This window comes from Symsagittifera roscoffensis, chromosome 3, assembly GCF_963678635.1.
Source record: "Symsagittifera roscoffensis chromosome 3, txSymRosc1.1, whole genome shotgun sequence".
Classification (NCBI taxonomy): Eukaryota; Metazoa; Xenacoelomorpha; order Acoela; family Convolutidae; genus Symsagittifera; species Symsagittifera roscoffensis.
In genome coordinates this window covers 49,136,280-49,159,256 of record NC_087064.1, presented here as the reverse complement: position 1 = coordinate 49,159,256, position 22,977 = coordinate 49,136,280, and the positions used below count along the sequence as shown (strand labels likewise).

Sequence of the window (22,977 nt, the reverse complement as noted above, 5' to 3'; positions counted from 1 at the left end):
TAGCAGTTTGCAACGTCGATCGGTTTGCAACGGTCGAGTTTGCAACGTCGATCAAGGTAAGAAAAACTCAGAAGATTGGTAGCCCTTAAGATGATCTGTAAAGTTCAGAGTGAAGCAGTTCGGTCCTAAGCTATTCTCGAACTTTTAGGGTAATCTTTTTGACGAATTCCATTTCCTATAACCAATCAAACACATCAGATATATGGTAACTTGAGATCCATAGGATTCAAAAAAGGCACATCGAATGTACGGAATAATTTGAAAGTACCGGCAGCTCTCTCCCATTACAAAAATTTCAGATCCCTTCTCCTGTGCCCATATTGCATATAAGTCAAGATTTTAAGACTGAACTAAAATTTTAAAATGTACCTTATTTTATCACGGCAGGGGCGGATCTAGAAATTTTCGAAAATTTTGTTGATTTTTTTTTAGGTCGAGCAAAGTGAATTTCCGAGCTCTCCCAAAGCACTAAAAAGAATCTCTTTTGGTAAAGTTTTTTGCGCAGAAGGCAAAAATTTGAAAAACAGGCCAAAAAAGGTGTTTTTAGGCACTTTTGGAAAATTTTGACAAAAAAATCGTTTTTTTTTTTGGCGCGCGCACCCCCCTCAAAATTAGTATATATTGGCGCGTCAAAATTAGTATATATTAGTATACTTTAGGTCCGTCACCGAATAGGGATATTTCAAAAAAGTACAAAGGGGGGACCCTTTGGGTCGGCAGGGGTTCGAATTCCTGAGGGGGAGGGCGTACGCCCCCCCCCCCCTCCAAATCCGCCCCTGATTTCAGGTTTCTTTAAGAAAGTTTGTCTACATATTGAAAGGTTGCTAAAAAAATAGTTTTGTTTTCACATTTTTTGTTTGAAAATAAGTTTGCATCGCAATGCCATCTGAATCAAAGCAGCAATGGGTATTTATGAGGATTTTTTTCAGCTTACTGACTGATGCAGCTTCGTGCGTATAAAATGCGCCGAAAGGTATGCTATTAATAAATTATTTCTATTTCCACCAATATTTGCTATAGGACATTTCGTGTTGCCTATTTACTACTGCATTTTATAATAATGTTATATATTTGCTTTATTTCGGTGTTTTTCAATTAAACGACTATGAATCACTAATATTTTGATAAAGCTTATTGAAGTAGTGTTATGATAACAAAAATATAATCGAACACGAATCAGCTCTGCTCCTATTCTCCAAACTCCTCCTGTACAAATTCCACCCCCCCCCGACCCCTGACGAAACCACCGCAATCAAAGCTCTAGCTACTCTACCCTAGGCCAGATTAACTCAGCAGTGGTAATAATTAAGCAAATTGATCTTCTCAGCTGATAGTAGTTTTATTATTAACAGAGCAACAAACCTCAGATCCTACGCATAAAACGCATAAATCGAAATTTAGAAAAGTATTTAGTGTCCGCTTGCAACTCAACATAAAATACAAAAGAAATGCAAAACCGAACAAGACTGCTCGTATCAGGACAAAGCCCTAAATGTTCCGACTGACTTTTAAGGTTAAGGAGTAGTATCAACATGAAAAATTAAATGAAATAAAATAAAATGAATTTTTTTTTCTAAAATTTGAATTTTTTAATGAAAATCATCCCCCCTCACGCCATATAAAGTACAAAAGGATAGGTTTCGTTCCTTGTAACAAACCAATTATGGCCAATAAGCTTCGTTCAACCAATTTGGAACGATTTATAAGACGGATTGAATCTCCGCTTACGCGTTAATAGCGCGAATTATATCGCGCGTTAATTGTCCCAAATTGGTCAAAATGGAAAAAAATTGCAATCTTTAAAGCTTCATAATTTTACAAAAAATAATCACAGGTGAAATATCTTTTCAAATTTAGGCTCAGGACAACAATAGTTTTCGAATGATATAAACAAAATTCCGTCAAAAATGGCTAGTTAAAAAGTTGAAATTTGTCTGAAGAAAAAAAAACCCACCACGAGCACAAATATTCCGTTACTTTCGTATCGAAATTCAGAACAACAAGACAGCTCGTATCAGGGCAAAGCTCTGAATGTTCCGACTGCCTATTAAGGTTTATGGAGCAGTAATAAAAAATAAAAGTAATAAAACAAAATAAATTTTTTTTTCTGAAATTTGAAATTTTTTATGAAAATGATCCCCTCACACTCAATATATAAAGTACAAAAGGATAGATTTAACAATAGATCTAACAAATCAATTATGGCAAATAAGCTCGTTAAACCAATTTGGAAGGATTTCTAAGACGGAATAACTCTCCGCTTACGAGTTAATAGCGCTAAATATATCGCGCGTTAATTGTATCAAATTGGTCAAAATGGCAACCTTCAAACCCCCAAAACTTTACAAAAAATGATGACAGGTGAAGTATCTTTTCAAATTTGAGCTCAGGACAACAATACATTTTGAATGATGGAAAAAAAATATCCGTCAAAAATGGCTAGTTAAAAAGTCGAAATTTATCTGAAGAAAAAAAACCCTCCCCGAGCACAAATATTCCGTTACTTTCGTGTCAAAAGTCGGAACAATAATTTTGAAAAAGCCAATCGTTTTCTGTGTGTTAATGTAATTTATAAAACGTCAAACTCGCGAAGGGTTCTAGAAATTTCTTCAGGTCATAAGTTTTACCAAAATGCTTCGAATATTTTTCCTCAAATTTCTTGATAGGCTGTCTTTTGTTAATAAGACAGTACAAAGAACGTATTCAGTCAAAACTTTGGCCGCAAATGCGGTTTTCAGCTATTTTCAAAAGTAAAAGCCAAAAACCGCGGTTTTTTGTGCGCACGCCCCCACCGCTTAAGCTGATAGATGTTTGTCACGGGAAAGTTTTGAGTTCCTCCATCAAAAATGAGCACATAAAATTGTATCAAAAATGGAAAATTGGTAAGAGATGAGTGAAGCGTAGTGTCATTTTCCCTCTCCAAATACACCCGTAATTTGGATCCAATTTCTTGCACAATCAATGTCAAAATCCAAATTAAATCAGGGATAGATTGTTTCTGTGAAGTAGCGCAGAATGTTCCGATCATATTCATTTCATGATGAGCAGATATAATAAAAATTATTTTCGAAACTAGATTAAAGTGTAAAAACTAACTCAAAATTTGGAGAAAGTAACGTTAATTAACAATATTTTTTCAAATTTTTTTAAGTCGAACAAATTAGTTTTCCGAACGTCAAATTAGTTTTATAGTCTGCTCCCACTACACTATAAGTACCCTGTTACGACAAATTTTTCCGCAGACAAATTTTTGAAAAAAAAAAAACAGGTTAAAACCGCCGTTTTTGGGCATTTTTCGAAAGTTTTTGTGACGAAAAACTTGCGTTTTTGTTCGGCGCGCGCTCCACTACAAAATTAGCGCATATTGGAGCTAAAAACGCCCTCAGAAAAAAAAAATTTAAGAGCTGGTCGCGGAAAACGGATGCCTTAAAATGATACCAAAAGGGGGAGCCTTTGTTTAGCGAGGGATTCGAAATCTTGAGGGGAAATCGTTTTCCCTCTCAAGTACGAACACCGCCCCCTGCCGTTAAAAAGGTTTAGGAAATTATTGTAGGGATGTTTCTTTTTAAATGCAATTTTAAATGATCAAATTTTTAATAATATTTACAAAATACCATGACTAATGAGACGATTTTGGAAAGATGACAGAAATGTGATTGGTTTTGCAAAATTGGGATTGTTTTGAAATTACCCGGTTGGGCAAATGTTTAAAGGTTTCATTGCAGCATTTTTTGAAAAAATATGAAAAAATTCTAAATTCACACTCGCAACCTATAAGCTGCGAGTTAATTTGACGCAAAAATTTTCCAATTTAAAAGCATGTACGTTCATAAGCGAAAAGCTTCCTCATAAACTACTCAATGAAATGAGCTTTTTTTTTGAGCTTTTTTGCCGAGCTTCCACCGAACCTGTTTTCTCTAGAGAAAATCAAGATACGAAAATATCATCAGTTATTTTATGTGGCCTACAAAATGGAGCTAAAAATGATCTGCTGGAATAAAACACTACACAGACAAGCAAGCTAGAATTAGATTTTACCGATATGATTAATTCAGAGGGAGTTGGTTCAATAAGTACCACCGCATAAGAGGTCAATTATGAAAATTGCGGTTGAAAAATCCGAAAGTACAATTTCATGAATGAGTAACTATGGTAGAATATGTTACTCTAGCCATGAACGGGTAATTATAGTAGTAAACAGCGGTAGCAAGTAACACCTTACGCATAGCTCCCATGGGTCTCGCTTGAAAAACAAAAAAGTAATTCGAACCACAGAAAACTATTTTCAATCTTTGTTTTCGATGTGCTTAACAACTATGTTAGCTAATCAACCAATGAAAATCCTGAACTAATTTTTGAAAAGATAAATTTGAGATTGAGTTCATTTCAATTCAGCGTCAAATTTAACTCGAGATAATTTTTTATTACAATATTCAGTCAAAGGCTTTTCAAAGTCATAAATGCTTCGACTAACCCTAAATCGGTAGCGAACAGTGGTGGCAATGAGAACAAGACTGCTCGTATCAGGGCAAAGTCCTGATTTTTCCGACTGACTTTTAAGGTCTATGGAGCAGTAATAACATGAAAAAATTAATTGTAATAAAAAAATGAAATTTTTATTTTTAATTTGAGATGTTTTGAGAAAATTTTCCCCCGCACCCCATAAAAAGTACAAAGTGAAAGATTTTGCTCCTAGAAGCAAATCATATACGGCAAATAACCTGCTTCAATCATATTGAATTAACTTCAAAAACGGATGATCGCGTTAATAGCGCAAAATATATCGCGTTAATTGTTGCGAATTGGCCAAAATGGCAATCTATAAACCCCCATGAATTTATGAAAAATTATCACAGTTAAATTATCTTTTCAAATTTAAGCTCAGCACAACAATACCTTGCGAATGATATAGAAAATGTACGTCAAAAATGGTTAGTTAAAAATTCGAAATTTGTCTGAAGAAAAAAAACCCGCACCCAGTGCACAAACGTTCCCTTACTTTTGTTACGAAAGTCGGAACAATAATGAAACATTGGGACAATATATAACATGAAGAGTGAAAATTTGATTTTTACGAAATATGTACGAACTATAGGCTTGCGTCAATTCAATTTGAAACGATTTCGTGGAGCAGGATAATTCGCCACGCATAAATAAATTGCGCCACGTTTCTAGCACTATAAACAAGATTTATCAATTTTCAAGCACTCAGAGCCTAACAGAAAAATATTGAAGGTAATATATTTTTCTATATTTTCACCCAGGGACTCAATATCTTCAATGTGTTCTGTTTCATTCGTAAAAATATCCGTATCATACGGTGTCTCATATTTAAAAACTGTTAAAATACTGCTTATCATTCGAGCAAAAGAAAGAAATTGCATGATAATCGTTTTTGAATCAATATTTATGATTTTTAAAATTTAAATATCACAAAAAGGTGGCAGTTTTTTTTTCACGAGACCAATATAATTTTTTTTTTGAAAAAGGTTTATCGAAATTTTCAAAAAAAGTATGATATGCATTTCTCTGTACAAATAAAAAATTTGATGTAGAAGAAGTTTCGGACCAATTTAACATCAGCCCAAGCCGTTGGGGGGATGTTAACTTCGTTCTAACTTGGAACTTTTTGGTCAATCAGAATCGAACATTTTATATGCATCGCTTAGCAATTTTAATTTAAATTAAGCGCTGAGGTAGAGGATCTTAATTTGGTCTCTTGGGGGGGGGGGGGGGATTGGGGAGGGGGTTGTTAACTTGATCCGAAGGTTCAATTAATAATCCCAAAAATTACGCAAAACGTTTTTTTTAACCTAGTGTTATTTTGTGTTTACATGTTGCAAAAAACCTAAATCTTAGAAAAATCAAGATATTTTTTTAACAATTCAATTTTTCAAGAAAATTCTACCCATATAATCAAAAAGTTAAGTTTTTTTGCGTATAAAACTGTGTGATGGCCAAAAAGTAATTTATTTTGAAAGTCATTGAGTGCACTTTTTGTGTGCCATAACTGCCACTTAATCTCTGTTTTGTTAACAAGAAAACTCTGGGTTATGGTCTTAGCAAAAATACCACCGATCACAACTATTCCCGTCACTTTTGATAATTGTCATTTGACAATCAAATTGCAGACAGGGGCGAACCGTTCCAGCAGTACAGCTCCAATGGGCATTTTAAAAACAACTTAACAGGAAAAACTGCACAATTTTGATTGCCCTTGGTCAAATTTACCGAAAATTTGGAAGCACTTCTAACATTTTTTTGTCTAAATAACAAAATTTGTCATTTTACTGAGAACAATTTTACTGCAAAGTAATTAATTGGACTCAAACAAGACTTTATTCTGCTATTCTAAGATTTTTGGGTATCAGAAAGAATGAAGGTTGTGTGAAACATTAGTTGAAGCTTTATTGATAGGATTTTTCAAGTATGAGCTCGGGGTAATTTAGCCTGAACTGAAAGCCAAAACATTTTGATTGCACATATATCTTCAGAAAGGAAGCAAACAGTTTTTTTAAACGATTTATGATTTATTTCAGAGCTTGTATCAATATCTTGGTCGTAATAAGTTTTTTATCAACTACGAACTGAAACCTTGAGAAACCAAGAACTTAGATTGTTTTATTCGAGTTTAAATTATTAAGTGACATAGAAAAAAAATAACTAAAGAACAAACAAAACGATTATTTACTCGAAACTCATCCTAAAAGCAAAAAAAAATGAGCCACAACTAAAACAAAATAAAATTTTCTCAAAATTGACTATTTTTTTGGAACTTATAAACTTTGTCGACTTAATCAGGGGCGGAAATAGCCTTTTCTCGAGGGGGCCGGATTTTCAAAAAATAAAAAGTTTCGAAAATTTTGTCGACTATGTTTAGGTCGACCAAATTGATTTTCTCCCAAATCACTATAAATACCCCATTTTGACCAAATTTTCTGCTCCGGAGGCAAGTTTTTGAAAAAAAAACTGGTCAAAAAGGCGTTTTTAGGCCCTTTTTTGTAGAATGTTGACCAAAAAAACTGCATTTTTGTTATCGTGCAATCCCCGGCAAAAATTAGGATATATTGACGCCAAAGGAGCCTTTAGAAAAACTTCAGGGTGCCTCACCAAAATAGATATCTCAAAATAGTACAGAGGGGGATTCTTTGGGTCGGTAGGGGGTCGAATCCTTGAAGGGAGGAAGCCTCCAACAACCCCTCCCCTAAACCCGCTACTGGACTGAATGGTTATAATTAAATATCACCTGAAATTTGTTCGTGGCATCTGGATTTGCATGAAAAAAAAACACGCCCATTACAAGTTTCCTGCGCTTTTTATGCTAAAAAAATAACATAAAACTGCACACGGAAAAAAACTCACAAAAAATATTTTTCAAATAAAATTTTAGTTATCATAATTCTAAACAAAAGAATCGAAACAAATTTATTCTAGATGCTACTAAGCTTTAATTAATTTTATCTTTACTGTTAATTCATTTCATTTTGTTATTTAATTCAAAACTAGTGCTTAATTGAAAATTTTGACAGCTCGTTCAAATTAAAACACCCCAAAACCACCGCAAAAAATTTTGCTCAATTTGCATTGTGTTTTATCTCCCTCAAACTAGCGTTTAATTGTGGTGCTAATTGTCGTTTGCCACGAATTTACGTTGTGTGCGAATTGTTTTTTGTTGTACTTGTTGCATTATTAAAAATCAACCTGGTTCATTGTTTAGGCTTTATTTGAAAATCTTCTCTCAACTTGTGCTTACTTTGGACGCTTTTCTTGTACATGTTGCCTGATGAATAGTCAACTTAGGCCATAATTTGGGCCTTATTTATAAATCTTTCTTTACTGAAAAAGACAAAGTTTGCCCATTTTGGCCGCTTTTGTTGCAAAGTTTGCGGCAAGAAAAACCCCTTTCAGACCTTTTCGAAGCAACTTGCTTCCCTACGACCACTTTTTCCTACACATGTTGATTTCTGAAAAAGCAACCTAGACCCTTGTTTAGACCCTTGTCATCAAATTTATTTTGATAAAAGAAAAAATATTCGTACCTTGGCCGTCTTTTGTTGTACATGTTGCCTGGCGAAAAATTACCCTAGAAAGATAAAATAAGCTTTACTTAAACATCTTGCCCCAAGGAATAAGAAAAATAGTGCTCAATTTAGCTGCTTTTGTTGCCAGATTACGTTATGAAAAGGCCATCTAGGTTCAATTTCAAGCTTTTTCTAAAGAATTTGTGTTTGCAAAAAAGTTTTTGGTTGTACAGAACGCATTAAAAAAAAATCAATTTAGGCCATAAATTAAGCCTTATTTAAATACCTCAAAAAACTACGGCAAGTATTGTTGCAAAAACTGCCTTGAGAATAAGCCATCTAGACTAAATTTTTTGCCTTTTTTAAATAAAATGGATTTGCAAAAAAAATCTTGCTTCCCTATGTGCGCTTTTCGCTAGACATTTTGCGTTATGAAAAAGCAACATAGACGCTTGTGTAGGCCCTTTTTCTAAATTTTGTTCAAAAAAAAAATGTGCTTACCTTGGCCGCTTTTTGTTGTACATGTTGCCAATAGAAAAGTCAACTTAGGTCATGATTTAGGCCAAAAAATTTGTTGAAACGAAAAAGAAAAATGTGGCCGGTTTTGTTGCAAAGGCTTCCCTAAAAAAAGCCATCTAGCCAAACTTTTTTTCTGTTTCTAAGTACCTTGTATTTTCTAAAAAAAATACTGCTTCCCTATTCCAATTTTTGCTACAAATTTTGCGCGATGAAAAAGCAACCTATATCTTTGCCTAGGCCCTTTTCCTAAATATTGAATTAAAAAATATACGATTACCCTGACCGCTTTTTGTTGTACATGTTGCATTGAGAAAAATCAACTGAGACCAAGAATTACGACTTATTTGAAAACGTTGTTTTAACGAAAAAGAAAAAATTGGGCCTACTGTGGCCGGTTTTTCGTCCAAAGGTAGCCTTATGAATAGGAAATCTAGACCAAATCTCGTGCCTTTTCTAAGTAAATTGTATTTGTAAAAAAAAATTGCTTCCCAATGGGCGCGTTTTGCTCCACTTGTTGCGTTATAATCTAGACCTTAATAAGGCTCTTTTAATAATATTTTTTCGATTTAAAAAATATGTTTTTCGTGGAGCAGGATAATTCGCCACGCATAAATAAATTGCGCCACGTTTCTAGCACTATAAACAAGATTTAGCAATTTTCAAGCACTCAGAGCCTAACAGAAAAATATTGAAGGTAAATATTTTTTTCTATATTTTCACCCAGGGACTCAATATCTTCAATGTGCTCTGTGTCATTCGTAAAACTATCCGAATCATACCGTCTCATAATTAAAAACTGTTAAAATACTGCTTATCATTCGAGCAAAAGAAAGAAATTGCATGATAATCGTTTTTGAATCAATATTTATGATTTTTAAAATTTAAATATCACAAAAAGGTGGCAGTTTTTTTTCACGAGACCAATATAATTTTTTTTTGAAAAAGGTTTATCGAAATTTTCAAAAAAAAGTATGATATGCATTTCTCTGTACAAATAAAAAATTTGATGTAGAAGAAGTTTCGGACCAATTTAACATCAGCCCAAGCCGTTGGGGGGATGTTAACTTCGTTCTAACTTGGAACTTTTTGGTCAATCAGAATCGAACATTTTATATGCAGCGCTTAGCAATTTTAATTTAAATTAAGCGCTGAGGTAGAGGATCATAATTTAGTCTCTTGGGGGGGGGGGGGGGGGGGGAATGGGGAGGGGGTTGTTAACTTGATCCAAAGGTTCATTTAACATTCCCAAAAATGACGCAAATGTTTTTTTTGTAACATAGTGTTAGTTTGTATTTACATCTTGCAAAAAACCTAAATCTTTGAAAAATCAGGATATTTTTTTAACAATTCAATTTTTCTAAGTAGAAAATTCTACCCATATATTCAAAAAGTTAAGTTTTTTGCCTATAAAACTGTGTGACAGCGAAAAAGTTAATTTATTTGGCAAGTCATTGAGTGCACTTTTTCTGTGCCATAACTGCCACTTAATCTCTGTTTTGTTCACTAGAAAACTCTGGGTTATGGTCTTAGCAAAAATACCACCGATCACAATTATTCCCGTCACTTTTGATAATTGTCATTTGATAATCAAATTGCAGACAGGGGCGAACCGTTCCAGCAGTACAGCTCCAATGGGCATTTTAAAAACAACTTAACAGGAAAAACTGCACAATTTTGATTGCCCTTGGTCAAATTTACCGAAAGTTTGGAAGCACTTCTAACATTTTTTTGTCTAAATAACAAAATTTGTCATTTTACTGAGAACAATTTTACTGCAAAGTAATTAATTGGACTCAAACAAGACTTTATTCTGCTATTCTAAGATTTTTGGGTATCAGAAAGAATGAAGGTTGTGTGAAACATTAGTTGAAGCTTTATTGATAGGTTTTTTCAAGTATGAGCTCGGGGTAATTTAGCCTGAACTGAAAGCCAAAACATTTTGATTGCACATATATCTTCAGAAAGGAAGCAAACAGTTTTTTTAAACGATTTATGATTTATTTCAGAGCTTGTATCAATATCTTGGTCGTAATAAGTTTTTTATCAACTACGAACTGAAACCTTGAGAAACCAAGAACTTAGATTGTTTTATTCGAGTTTAAATTATTAAGTGACATAGAAAAAAAATAACTAAAGAACAAACAAAACGATTATTTACTCGAAACTCATCCTAAAAGCAAAAAAAAATGAGCCACAACTAAAACAAAATAAAATTTTCTCAAAATTGACTATTTTTTTGGAACTTATAAACTTTGTCGACTTAATCAGGGGCGGAAATAGCCTTTTCTCGAGGGGGCCGGATTTTCAAAAAAGTTTCGAAAATTTTGTCGACTATGTTTAGGTCGACCAAATTGATTTTCTCCCAAATCACTATAAATACCCCATTTTGACCAAATTTTCTGCTCCGGAGGCAAGTTTTTGAAAAAAAAAACTGGTCAAAAAGGCGTTTTTAGGCACTTTTTGTAGAATGTTGACCAAAAAATGTTGAAAGGGGGTCGAATCCTTGAAGGGAGGAAGCTTCCAACAACCCCTCCCCTAAATCTGCTACTGGACTGAATGGTTATAATTAAGTATCACCTGAAATTTATTTGCGGCATCTGGGTTTGCATGAAAAAAAAAACACGCCCATTACAAGTTTCCTGCGCTTTTTATGGTCAAAGAAATAACATAAACGGAAAAAAACTTACGAAAAAATTTTTTCAAATAAAATTTTGAGTTTTCATAATTCTAAATCAGTAATCTTTAAGTAGTTTTAATATGCAATATTAGTTTTCAAACCAGTTTGGTATAAAAAGTTAGCCATTTTAATAAGCAATTTCTACCTCGTTTTGACATGCAATACGCAATTTGAATGAGTCCGAGTTGAGTTCCCATTGGAAACTAGCGATAAGCATTTGAAAAAATAGTGGCGCCATCGATGGTTTAGGGCTAAAATTTTTCCCAAAAAAGTTTCTGTGCTGAATTAGCTCTGATTCTGTTCTGGAAATTTCGAACCTGTTAGCAATTAATACCCCCTCGTTGATCTCCAAGACCCAACTCGAAGCTAAATATATTGTAAAACCCAGCAAATTCAATAAGTTTGAATAAAATTCAAAAAATCAATGTTCTGATAGGTTAAAATAAAAATAAAACATAAAATAACTTTTTGATCAGTTTATCATGAACAGTAATTTATTCTAATCATTATAATTGATTCGAAAGGAAAATTTTTTTTTTCTGTTTGATGTTCTAACTTACTTTAATCATTTAGCACTGAATCTAAGAGGTTTAGCCCTGATTTAGCGAATAATTAGCAATGCTTTTTAATGATGACTTTTCATAATGATGATTTTTGTTAAGCTTTGCCAATAATTTTTGTTGTGCTTTTCGTTTTTTTTTGGGGATTTTGCAAGCGACGATGACTCGTAGCAAGCGACAATTATTTGCCGTAATAATGTTAATCAGACCTTAAGAAAACAGATGAAAAGGTTGAATTAAAGAGCAAAGAAACTAAAAATTGAAATTGAATGAGAGGCCCTCAAGCTGCTTGAGAATGTTACTGTTACTATAAAATTTAAGGAGTTCAACTAGTCTGGCTTGATTGTTTTCGTGTTTTGACACCTTGGCGGCACTTTCAACGGCAGTTAATCTTGCCAATTGGTTCTCCGACAGTCTTTGTTCTTTTTGTCAGGAGTTGTATCAGTTTGTGAATGGTCGGGTGAGCACATCCCATCCCCATCTGGTAGGCCTTATACCATCCCTCCACCGAATTTTTGGTTTTCTGTTTTCCTTCTTTTACGTATTTGAACTGGTTTCAGAGTGACATAAGGAATTTTCCAACCCATCTGCGTCCTCGAAGAATCGTTTCAACCCAAGTTGATTCAAAATAATCGACATAATCATTTAAGGGGGACACGTCCCTTTGGTCAGCAATTTCAGAGCGCAAACCAGTTATGCCGATTTTGTCAAGCTCAGGTATCAGTGTCAAAGCTATGAATGAGTTTAGAAGCATGCTTGATTTCTTATCTTCTCAAAATACTGGTGCCAATCCAATCTCTTTAATTTTGCACCAATTGACCTGAGCGAAATGAAAAAAGCATGCTTTTTAGTCACTTCATTCAATACCTTCTGAAAAGCGTTAATTGAAACCTCTCAAATTCTACTACAATCTGTGAAGGCTGAAGTCCTGGGTTCAATTTTTTCAATTGTCTGAAGGCCAGAACGTATTATATTGTTTTTCACTTTTGTTTTTAGAAATTTTTAGAAATTTTGTTTTGAAAAATTTGTTAGACTTTGTTTTCCACTGGTTGGGGTCAGTGTAACCCATAGAAACGCACGCGATGCAGTCATGCTAACTCAACGTATTAAAACAAAATAAAATCAGAATAGTCTTCATTTTGAAACATGATATTCGTCCAAGTGTCAAAATTTTTGATTATTTTACTCAATTTTGTGACTTTTTCTTGATCGAATCTTTGCGTGACTATATTCTCCAGATGTGCTGACTAATTCATCTGCTACGATGGCAACAGAAGCTTTACATGGTCCCTTCATACAACGCCAGCTGGACTTATCAGTTATTTTGTTGTTTATTTTAGATTGAAAGTTTCTCCATCGTGGACAAGTTGCTGTTTTTCCTTGCTCGCGTATGAAAAAAAATAAAGGCATGTTTGTATCAGTGAGTGTAAGGATTTGCAATAAAAATTTGAAATGAAAGAATCGAAACAAAGTTATTCTAGATGCTACTAAGGTTTAATTAATTTTATCTTGACTGTTAATTCATTTCACTTTGGTATTCAATTCAAAACTAGTGCTTAATTGAAAATTTTGACCGCTCGTTCAAATTAAAATCCCCCAAAACCACCGCAAAAATTTTCGCTCAATTGGCATCGTTTTTTATCTCCCTCAAATTAGCAATTAATCGTGGTGCTAATTGTCGTTTGCCACGAATTCACGTTGTGTGCGAATTGTTTTTTTGTTGTACCTGTTGCATTATTAAAAATCAACCTGGTTCATTGTTTAGGCCTTATTTGAAAATCTTCTCTCATTTTGTGCTTACTTTGGACGCTTTTCTTGTACATGCTGCCTGATGAATAGTCAACTTAGGCCATAATTTGGGCCTTATTCATAAATCTTCCTTTAACGAAAAAGACAATTTTTGCCTACTTGCGGTAAAGATACCCATTTTGCGGTAAGATAAACCCATTTTCAGACCTTTTCGAAGCAACTTGCTTTTGCAAAAAGTCTTGCTTTCCTACAACCACTTTTTCCTACACATGTTGATTGATGAAAAAGCAATCTAGACCCTTGTTTAGACCCTTGTCATCAAAATTATTTTGATAAAAGAAAAAATATGCGCACCTTGGCCGCCTTTTGTTGTACATGTTGCCTGGCGAAAAATTACCCTAGAAAGATAAAATAAGCTTTACTTAAACATCTTGCCCCAAGGAATAAGAAAAATTGTGCTCATTTTGGCTGCTTTTGTTGCCAGGTTACGTTATGAAAAGGCCATCTGGGCTCAATTTCAAGCTTTTTCTAAAGAACTTGTGTCTGCAAAAAAGTTTTTGGTTTCCTATGGGCACTCTTTGTTACACATTCTGCGTTATAAAAATCAACCTAGACCTCTGCTCAGGCCCTTTTTTATAAAGTTTTTTCAGATAAAAAAAGAAAAAATATGCTTACCTTGCCCGCTTTTGGTTGTACATGACACATTAAAAAAAATCAACTTAAATCAAGACCATGATTTAAGCCTTATTTAAAAACCTCAAAAAACTACGTCAGGTATTGCTATCAGAATAAGCCATCTAGACCAAATTTTTTACCTTTTTTTAATAAAATGGATTTGCAAAAAAAAATCTTGCTTCCCTATGGGCGCTTTTTGCTAGACGTTTTGCGTTATGAAAAAGCAACCTGGACGCTTGTGTAGGCCCTTTTTCTAAGTTTTGTTTGAACAAAGAAAATATGTGCCTACCTTGGCCGCTTTTTGTTGTACATGTTGCTTTAAGAAAAGTCAACTTAGGTCATGATTTAGGCCTTTATTAAAAAATTTGTTTAAACGAAAAAAAAATGTGGCCGGTTTTGTTGCAAAGGCTTCCCTAAAAAAAGCCATCTAGCCAAATTTTTTTCCATTTCTAAGTACCTTGTAATGCTTAAAAAATACTGCTTCCCTATGGGCAATTTTTGCTACAAACTTTGCGCGATGAAAAAGCAACCTAGATCTTTGTCTAGGCCCTTTTCCTAAATATTTGAATATTTAAATATACGCTTACCCTGACCGCTTTTTATGTACATGTTGCATTGAAAAAAAATCAACTGAGGCCATGAATTACGACTTATTTGAAAACCTTGTTTTAACGAAAAAGAAAAACTGGGCCTACTGTGGCCGGTTTTTCTTCCAAAGGTAGCCTTATGAATAAGAAATCTAGACCAAATCTCGTGCCTTTTCTAAGTAAATTGTATTTGCAAAAAAAAAATTTGCTTCCCAATGGGCGCGTTTTGCTCCACTTGTTGCGTTATAACCTAGATTTTTAATGAGGCTCTTTTAATAATATTTTTTTGATGAAAGAAAGTATGTTTTTCGTGGCAACTTTTTGTGGACTACTTCATAAAGAAAAATCAACCTTAAAGGCTTAAGTTAATTTGAAAACTTGTCTCAACGAAACAAAAATTGTGCTAACTTTAGCCGCCTAACTGCTGTAAATGATGTATTATGAACAGTCAACGTAGGAAAAAATTAGAGCCTTATTTAAAAATCTTCTAACGAAAAGAAAAAATGTGTTTACTTTTTCCTACTTTTTGTTGCAAAGGTTTGTTAAGGAAAAGTAATCTAGGCCAAAGCTTAGGCCTTTTTTATGCAACTTGTATTTGCACAGAAGTCTTGGTTACCCATGGGCGCCTTTTGATACACGTTGTGCTTTACGAAACAACACCCTAAGACCCTTTTTAATATTGTATTGACAAAAAAGAAAAAATATGCTCACCTTGGCCAACTTTTGTTGTAAGTGTTGCGTTAGACCAAGAAAACTCAACCTAAGCCGTAGTGTTGCTTTATGAAAGTCGTAGTGTTGCGTAATGAAAACTCAACCTAAGCCGTAGTTTAGGCACTCTTTAAAACCTTGTCTCAACAAAAAAGAAAAAGTAAGTTTACCTGGGCACCTTTTTGTTACACATGTTGCATTATGCGTAAGGCAATTTAGAAGTTTATTTACGTCTTTTTTTTAAACATTGTAATGATTTTTAAAAAGTGCTTACCTTGTCTGTTGTTTGTTGTACAAGTTACCTTAAGAAAATTCAAATTAGGTCATAATGGAGTCCTTTTTTAAAATCTTGTCCGATCGAAAAAAAATTGTGCTTACTTTAGCTGCTTTTTGTTTTGAATGTTGCGTTTTGAAAAGCTATCTAGGCCAAACTCTCGGCCTTTTCTAGGCAACATGAATTGAAAAAAAGGGCATACTTCCACTAAGGTGCTTTTTGCTTCACATGTTGTGTTATGCATAAAGCAAAAAACTAGAACATTATTCACCTCTTTTTTAAAAATCATTGTTCTGATTTAAAAAAATAGGCATACGTTGTCCGCTTTTTGTTACTTATGTCGTGTAATGCTTGAAGCAAACCAGAACTTTGTTTAAGTCTTGTTTTTAAAAATTTTGAAATGAAAAAAAAAAAGTTTTTTGTGAGCTTGTCCGCTTTCGCATGTACATGTTGCATTACGAAAAATCACTTTGAGCCTTAAACTAGACCTTATTTTCAAATTTTGGCCTAACAAAAAAGAAAAATTGTGCTGACTTTGGCCGCTTTTATTGCGAAAATTGCGTTAAGAAAAAGTGATCTAGGCCAATTTTTAGACCTTTTCTGAGCAATTTGTATTAAAAAAAAAATTGCTTACCTATGGGCGCTTTTTGCTACGCATGTTTAGCATGTTTTATGAAAAAGCCAATTAGACCTTTGTTTAAACCCTTCTTAAAAATTTTGTTTTGATAAAAAAATATATGCTTACCATGGCCGCTTTTTTTGTACATAGTGCAATGGGAAAAATCAAATTATGCCATAATATAGTCCGTATTCAAGGATCTTGTCCTAAAAAAAGAAAAATAGTGCTTACTTCGGCCGCATTCTGTTGCAAAAGTTGCGTTAAAAAAGTGATCTGGGCCAATTTTTAGGCTTTTTCTAACCAGCTTGCACTTGAGAAAAAAACAAGTTTTCCTTTGGCAGTTTTTTGCTAAAGATTTTGTTTTATAATAAAGCAAACTAGACTTTTGTTTAGGCTTTTTTATATATCCTGTATTGATAAAAATAAAAAAATGTTTATTTTAGCGGCTTTTTGTTGTACATGTTGCCTAATGGAAAAAGCAAACTAGGCCATATTCTGGCCATATTTGAAAATTTTATCCTCACGAAAAGCAAAAATTGTTCTTGCATAGGCCGCTTTTTGTTGCAAAGAATGCGTTATGAAAAAGTCATCTAGGTTAAGTTTCAAAAGCTTTTTCTATAGATCTTGTCTTTGCAAAAAGATCATAATTTCCTATAGGCACTTTTTGTTACACAAGTTGCGTTATGCGAACCTTTGTTTGAACCCTTTTTAAAAATTTTGTTTTGATAAAAAAAATATATGCTTACCATGGCCGCTTTTTTTTGTACATAGTACAATGGGAAAAATCAAATTATGCCATAATTTAGTCCGTATTCAAGGATCTTGTTCTAACGAAAAAGAAAAATTGTGCTTACTTCGGCCGCATTCTGTTGCAAAAGTTGCGTTAAAAAAAGTTATGTGGGCCAATTTTTAGGCTTTTTCTAACCAGCCAGCTTGCATTTGAGAAAAAAACAAGTTTTCCTTTGGCAGTTTCTTGCTAAAGATTTTTTTTATAATAAAGCAAACTAGACTTTTGTTTAGGCCTTTTTTTATATATCTTGTATTGATAAAAATAAAAAAATGTTTATTTTAGCGGCTTTTTGTTGTACATGTTGCCTTATGGAAAAAGCAAACTAGGCCATATTTTGGCCATATTTGAAAATTTTATCCTCACGAAAAGTAAAAATTGTTCTTGCATAGGCCGCTTTTTGTTGCAAAGGATGCGTTATGAAAAAGTCATCTAGGTTAAATTTCAAAAGCTTTTTCTATAGATCTTGTCTTTGCAAAAAGATCATAATTTCCTATAAGCACTTTTTGTTACACAAGTTGCGTAAAGCGAACCTTTGTTTAAACCCTTTGTAAAAATTTTTGTTTTGACAAAAAAAAATATATGCTTACCATGGCCGCTTTTTTTTGTACATAGTGCAATGGGAAAAATCAAATTATGCCATAATTTAGTCCGTATTCAAGGATCTTGTCCTAACGAAAAAGAAAAATTGTGCTTACTTCGGCCGCATTCTGTTGCAAAAGTTGCGTTAAAAAAAGTTATCTGGGCCAATTTTTAGGCTTTTTCTAACCAGCCAGCTTGCATTTGAGAAAAAAACAAGTTTTCCTTTGGCAGTTTCTTGCTAAAGATTTTTTTTATAATAAAGCAAACTAGACTTTTGTTTAGGCCTTTTTTTATATATCTTGTATTGATAAAAATAAAAAAATGTTTATTTTAGCGGCTTTTTGTTGTACATGTTGCCTAATGGAAAAAGCAAACTAGGCCATATTTTGGCCATATTTGAAAATTTTATCCTCACGAAAAGTAAAAATTGTTCTTGCATAGGCCGCTTTTTATTGCAAAGGATGCGTTATGAATAAGTCTTCTAGGTTTAATTTCAAAAACTTTTTCTATAGATCTTGTCTTTGCAAAAAGATCATAAATTCCTATGGGCACTTTTTGTTACACAAGTTGCGTTATGCGAAAAGCAAACTAGAGCTTTATTTAAGCCTCTAATATAAACATTGTAATGATAGAAAAGGAAAAAATGCTTACATTAGCCTCTTTTTGTACATGTTGCATTATGGAAAATCAAACTAGGCCATAAATTAGGCCACATTCAAAAATTTTGTCATCACAAAAACTGAAAATTGTGCCTACTTAGGCCGCTTTTTATTGCAAAAGTTGCGTTATGAAAAATCCATTTAGATTAAAACTTAAGCTTCTACTAAAAACTTGTACCGTCAAAAAATGTATTGATTGTGTTGGGGCGCTTTTTGTTTCTAATAAAAATAACCAAGCTATACCTTAGGCTTTTTTAAAAACCTAATTCTAACAAAACAAAATATTTAGGTTTAAATTTTGGCGTTTTTTGTTGCACATGTTGCGTTATGAAAAAAAAAACAATCACGGCCATTTATTATATCTGTTTTTGAAAAACTTGTCGGAAATATGCTTCACCTTGACTGCTTTTCGTTTGCATGTTCCTTCTCGAAAAAATTTTCTAGGCCAATTTGTAGGCACATTTTAAGAACCTCGTCTTAAAAAAATATGATTATCTATGCCGCTTTTTTTGTACATGATGCATAACAAAGAATCGCTCTTTGCAATACTTAGCCCTTAGCAAAAAAACACATTTTCGCTTGGGCGCTTTTTATTGCACATATATGCACATATGCAAAAGCAACCTAAGACAAACTTTGGGATTTCTTGATCGAAAAGTTTAAACAAAAACCCTTTCCTTTGGGTGCCTTTTGTTGCAATTGTTATGAAAAGCAACTTCATTAAGAGACTAAACTGTGAATTTTGCGAATTGTATACGGATTCCGCAACAAAGACGCTGCCTTTGTTCTTATTTTGCTCTTTTATTTCCTATGCTCGTTTCGACAAAATATTAACATGTTTAAAGACCTGTGACTGAAATCCAGAAACATACAGACACAAAATTGTGCGCCCATCCAGTGCATAGTTTGGCCTCGTAATGTTTAGGCTAAAGCTTTTACCTTGTGTTAAAATGTTGTCTTTGCAAAAATAAAAAACAAGTTTCCCCTTGGGCGTTTTTTGTTGCACATAATGCGTTATGAAAAGCAACCTAAGCCATAGTTGAAGCCTTTTTCTGAGAATCTTGTATTTTTTTGAGAATAAAAAAAACACGGTTTCCCTTGGGCGCTTTTGTTGCACTTGTTGCATTATGATAAAGCCATTATTATAATTAGAATAAATTAGCGCCCATGGCGCCTTTAGAAAAATTTTATTAGGTTCGTCAGCCAAAAATGTATATCTCAAGAAAAAGGAAAGGTGGCACCATTTGGGTAGTTATGGGGTCGAATCCTTAAAGGGGGCGTCCCACCTCCTCCCGCCGCACCTGCCTTTACTCGATGGATTCAAAGTAAGAGAACGGGGGATAGTTCCGTAAAATTGTTTCGACATTTTCGTAAAAATGTTTCGGCATTTTCCTGCATGTTTTTGAACAATTGGATTTTTTTTTTCAAAAAGTGTGTCAATAATTCGTGTCGAATGGGCGTGGTTGTAGATCAAAAAATTATTAAATTGAACGGCAAGCCAGTGAAGTTATATTGAATTGAAAGTAGCTTGTGCTACTCGTTGTCAAGAGTAAAAAAAACAATGACGGGAAACAGTGGAGGTTCTAAGATCACAGGCGGTCGTTCAGAAAGTCTGGGGCACGTGGGACTGCATACTGAGGAGAGTGAGCTGCTCAGTGTATACATTTTTAGAAAAAAATTCTCAGCAAAAAATAAGAAATATGCCTCCCCTCCCCTTGGGCGCTTTTTGTTGCACATATTGTGTTATGAAAAACTAACCTACTAATCTCGGCCATAGCTTAGACCGTAATTAAAAGTCTTTTTATTAACAAAAAAATGGTATGAAAATGTACCCTAGACCATAGTTTAGGCATAATTAAGAAGTTTTGTTCTAATAAAAAAATTAAAGTGACATTGATTTCTATAATTTCGAAGAAAAACTTTGTTGCTTTTTAAGAATGTTTCAAGCCTTTTGTATCAAAACAAATGGTTTTATTAGGTAGATTGAAATTTTTTGAAATTCTTGCTAATTTAGTATTTTGCATGCAATTGTAAATCTTTGAAAAGCATATAAGATTACAAGATTTAGTTAAAAATGAAATCTACTGGCAAGCAAACTAGGAAAAATAGCAATTTGAATTTGTCTGCTGCCATTTTTGTGATCAGTTTTAATTGTGATTACGTACCTTTCATTTATAAAGCAACAAAGGAACCATATCCACACGTCAGCAGAAGATTAAAACAGGGTATGTTTAATAAAACGACTGAAGTTCACGCATCAATAAATTTCATTTGAAATAATGGTGGGCGCAAGTGGTCATTGAAGGGAGCAAAACCTGAGCCTGATGATTGCAATTTTGCCGTCGTGTTTTTGTTCACTTGATCAATAATTATGCATTAGACAGTGAACAAATTAAATATTGTCTCAAGCAAAAAAATAAGGAGACGTTCAAACTCTAAAATTTTACATTTTTCAACTCCAATTCTACTTTTGAAGATAAATTCAATGCGCTCCTAACACTTCAAGACTAGCAGCAAAAATTGGAAAATGGATTTTAATGGGCAGCGAGTGTTTTTTTTTTTAGTCTCGGAAGATCTTTTTGAATAAAGACATCTCCAATTTTTTTCTCCTTATTATGCTTTTAGCATCGTTTTTGTAAAGATTACAGAGATGAACAAAACTGCTCGTATCAGGGCGAAGCCTGAATGTTCCGACTGCTTTTTGAGGTCTATGGAGCAGTAATAGCATGAAAAAATGATGTATTAAAAATGATATGATTTTTTTTACAATTTGAAATTTTTACAATGTGAAAATCACCTCTCAACACGACATATAGATAACAAAGTGATGAATTAATATATCTCCTAGTAACAAATCAATTAAGGCAAGTAACTTTTCCTTCACACAGTTTGGAACGATTTCTAAGACGAATTACATCTTAATAGCGCAAAATATATCGAGCGTTAATTGTCCCAAATTGGCCAAAACGGCAATCTTTAAGCCCCAATACTTTCCGAAAAATTATCACAGCTGAAATATTTTTTCAGTTTCAAGCTTAAGACAACAATAATTTTTGAATGAGATTTTAAATTTCAGTCAAAAATGGCTAGTTGAAAAGAAGACGAAATTTGTCTGAAGAAAAAAACCACCCCGAGAAAAAGTATTCCGTTACTTTCGTTACGAAATCGGAACAATAAGCCAATTGTTACCAAGCATACTATAAAACGAGAGATATCATTGTGGATTTTACACTTTTTGTGGACGGAAAAAATTTCAATTTTAATGATAAATCAAAACTTACTTCATTAAGCTTATAAACAAATCAATTATGGTAAAACAGCTTCCTTGAACCAAATTGGAACGATTTCTCACTCGTTAATAGCGCGAAATATATCGCGCGTTAATTGTCCTAAATTGGCCAAAACGGCAATCTTTAAATACGTATAAGTGTACGAAAAATGATCGCAGATGAAATATCTTTTCAATTTTACGCTCAAGACAACAATATCTTTTGATTGATTTAAAAAAATTCCGTCAAAATGGCAGGTTAAAAAGTCAAAGTTTGTCTAGAGTAAAAACAAACCACCCCGAGCAGAAATATTCCATTATTTTTGTTAAGAAAGTCGGAACAATAAGACAGCTCCTTTCAAGGAGAAATTTGATTTTCCGACAGCCCTTTAAGATTGATCAAAAAATTTGTAGTTGGGAAAATTGTTGAAACACGGGCAAACATTAGAATTAATTTAGGATTAATAGGACAAAAAATATCACGCGTAAACTTTCAATTATTTATTGTTCCGACTTTCGATACGAAAGTAACGGAATATTTGTGCTCGGGGTGGTTTTTTTTTCTTCAGACAAACTTCGACTTTTTAACTAGCCATTTTTGACAGAATTTTTAAATATTATTCGAAAGGTAATGTTGTCCTGAGCTCAAATTTGAAAAGATATTTCACCTGTGATCATTTTTCGTAAAGTTATGGGGGTTTAAAGATTGCCATTTTGGCCAACTTGAGACAATTAACGCGCGATATATTTCGCGCTATTAACGCGTAAGCGGAGAGTTAATCCGTCGTAGAAATCGTTCCAAATTGATTTAACGAAGCTTATTTCCCATAATTGATTCGTTACAAGTAGCGAAATCTATCTTTTTGTACTTTATATGGCGTGTGGGGGGATGGTTTTTATAAAAAAAAAATTCAAATTTTTGAAGAAAAAAAAAATCATTTTGTAATATTACTTTTAATGTTTTATTGATATTACTGCTCCATAAACCTTAATGGGCAGTCGGAACATTCAGGGCTTCGCCCTGATACGAGCAGTCTTGTTCTATTTCGAATGAAATGGGGGTTTAAAATGGGGGTTTAAAGAAATGGGGGTTTAAATGGGGGAAATACTATGGTCACAGGTTCTTTTTAGTTTTGAGCTGTGAACATAAGCATTTTTCAGTTGATAAATTAAAATTCCTCTCAATTGTCAAAATTTATCTGAAAAAAAAATGGTCTACCATAGTATTTCCGCAAACTGCTTCGACATTTGGAGCAAAAAAAGGCTTCGTTGTTTTGTGTTCAGGTTAATAG

General features: G+C 33.5%; 2 protein-coding genes across 2 annotated transcripts in view; both read right to left on the bottom strand.

Annotated features, from left to right (window-relative positions):
- Window positions 1-20,672, bottom strand: part of LOC134842976 (uncharacterized) — a gene marked incomplete in the record, with an annotated part of 25,941 nt that extends 5,269 nt beyond the window's left edge. The window contains 2 exon segments of the mRNA XM_063859525.1: window positions 33-175; window positions 20,583-20,672.
- The window catches only part of LOC134842977 (isocitrate dehydrogenase [NAD] subunit gamma, mitochondrial-like), a 342,547-nt gene that overhangs the window by 317,635 nt on the left and 1,935 nt on the right, over window positions 1-22,977 (bottom strand). The window lies entirely within an intron of this gene.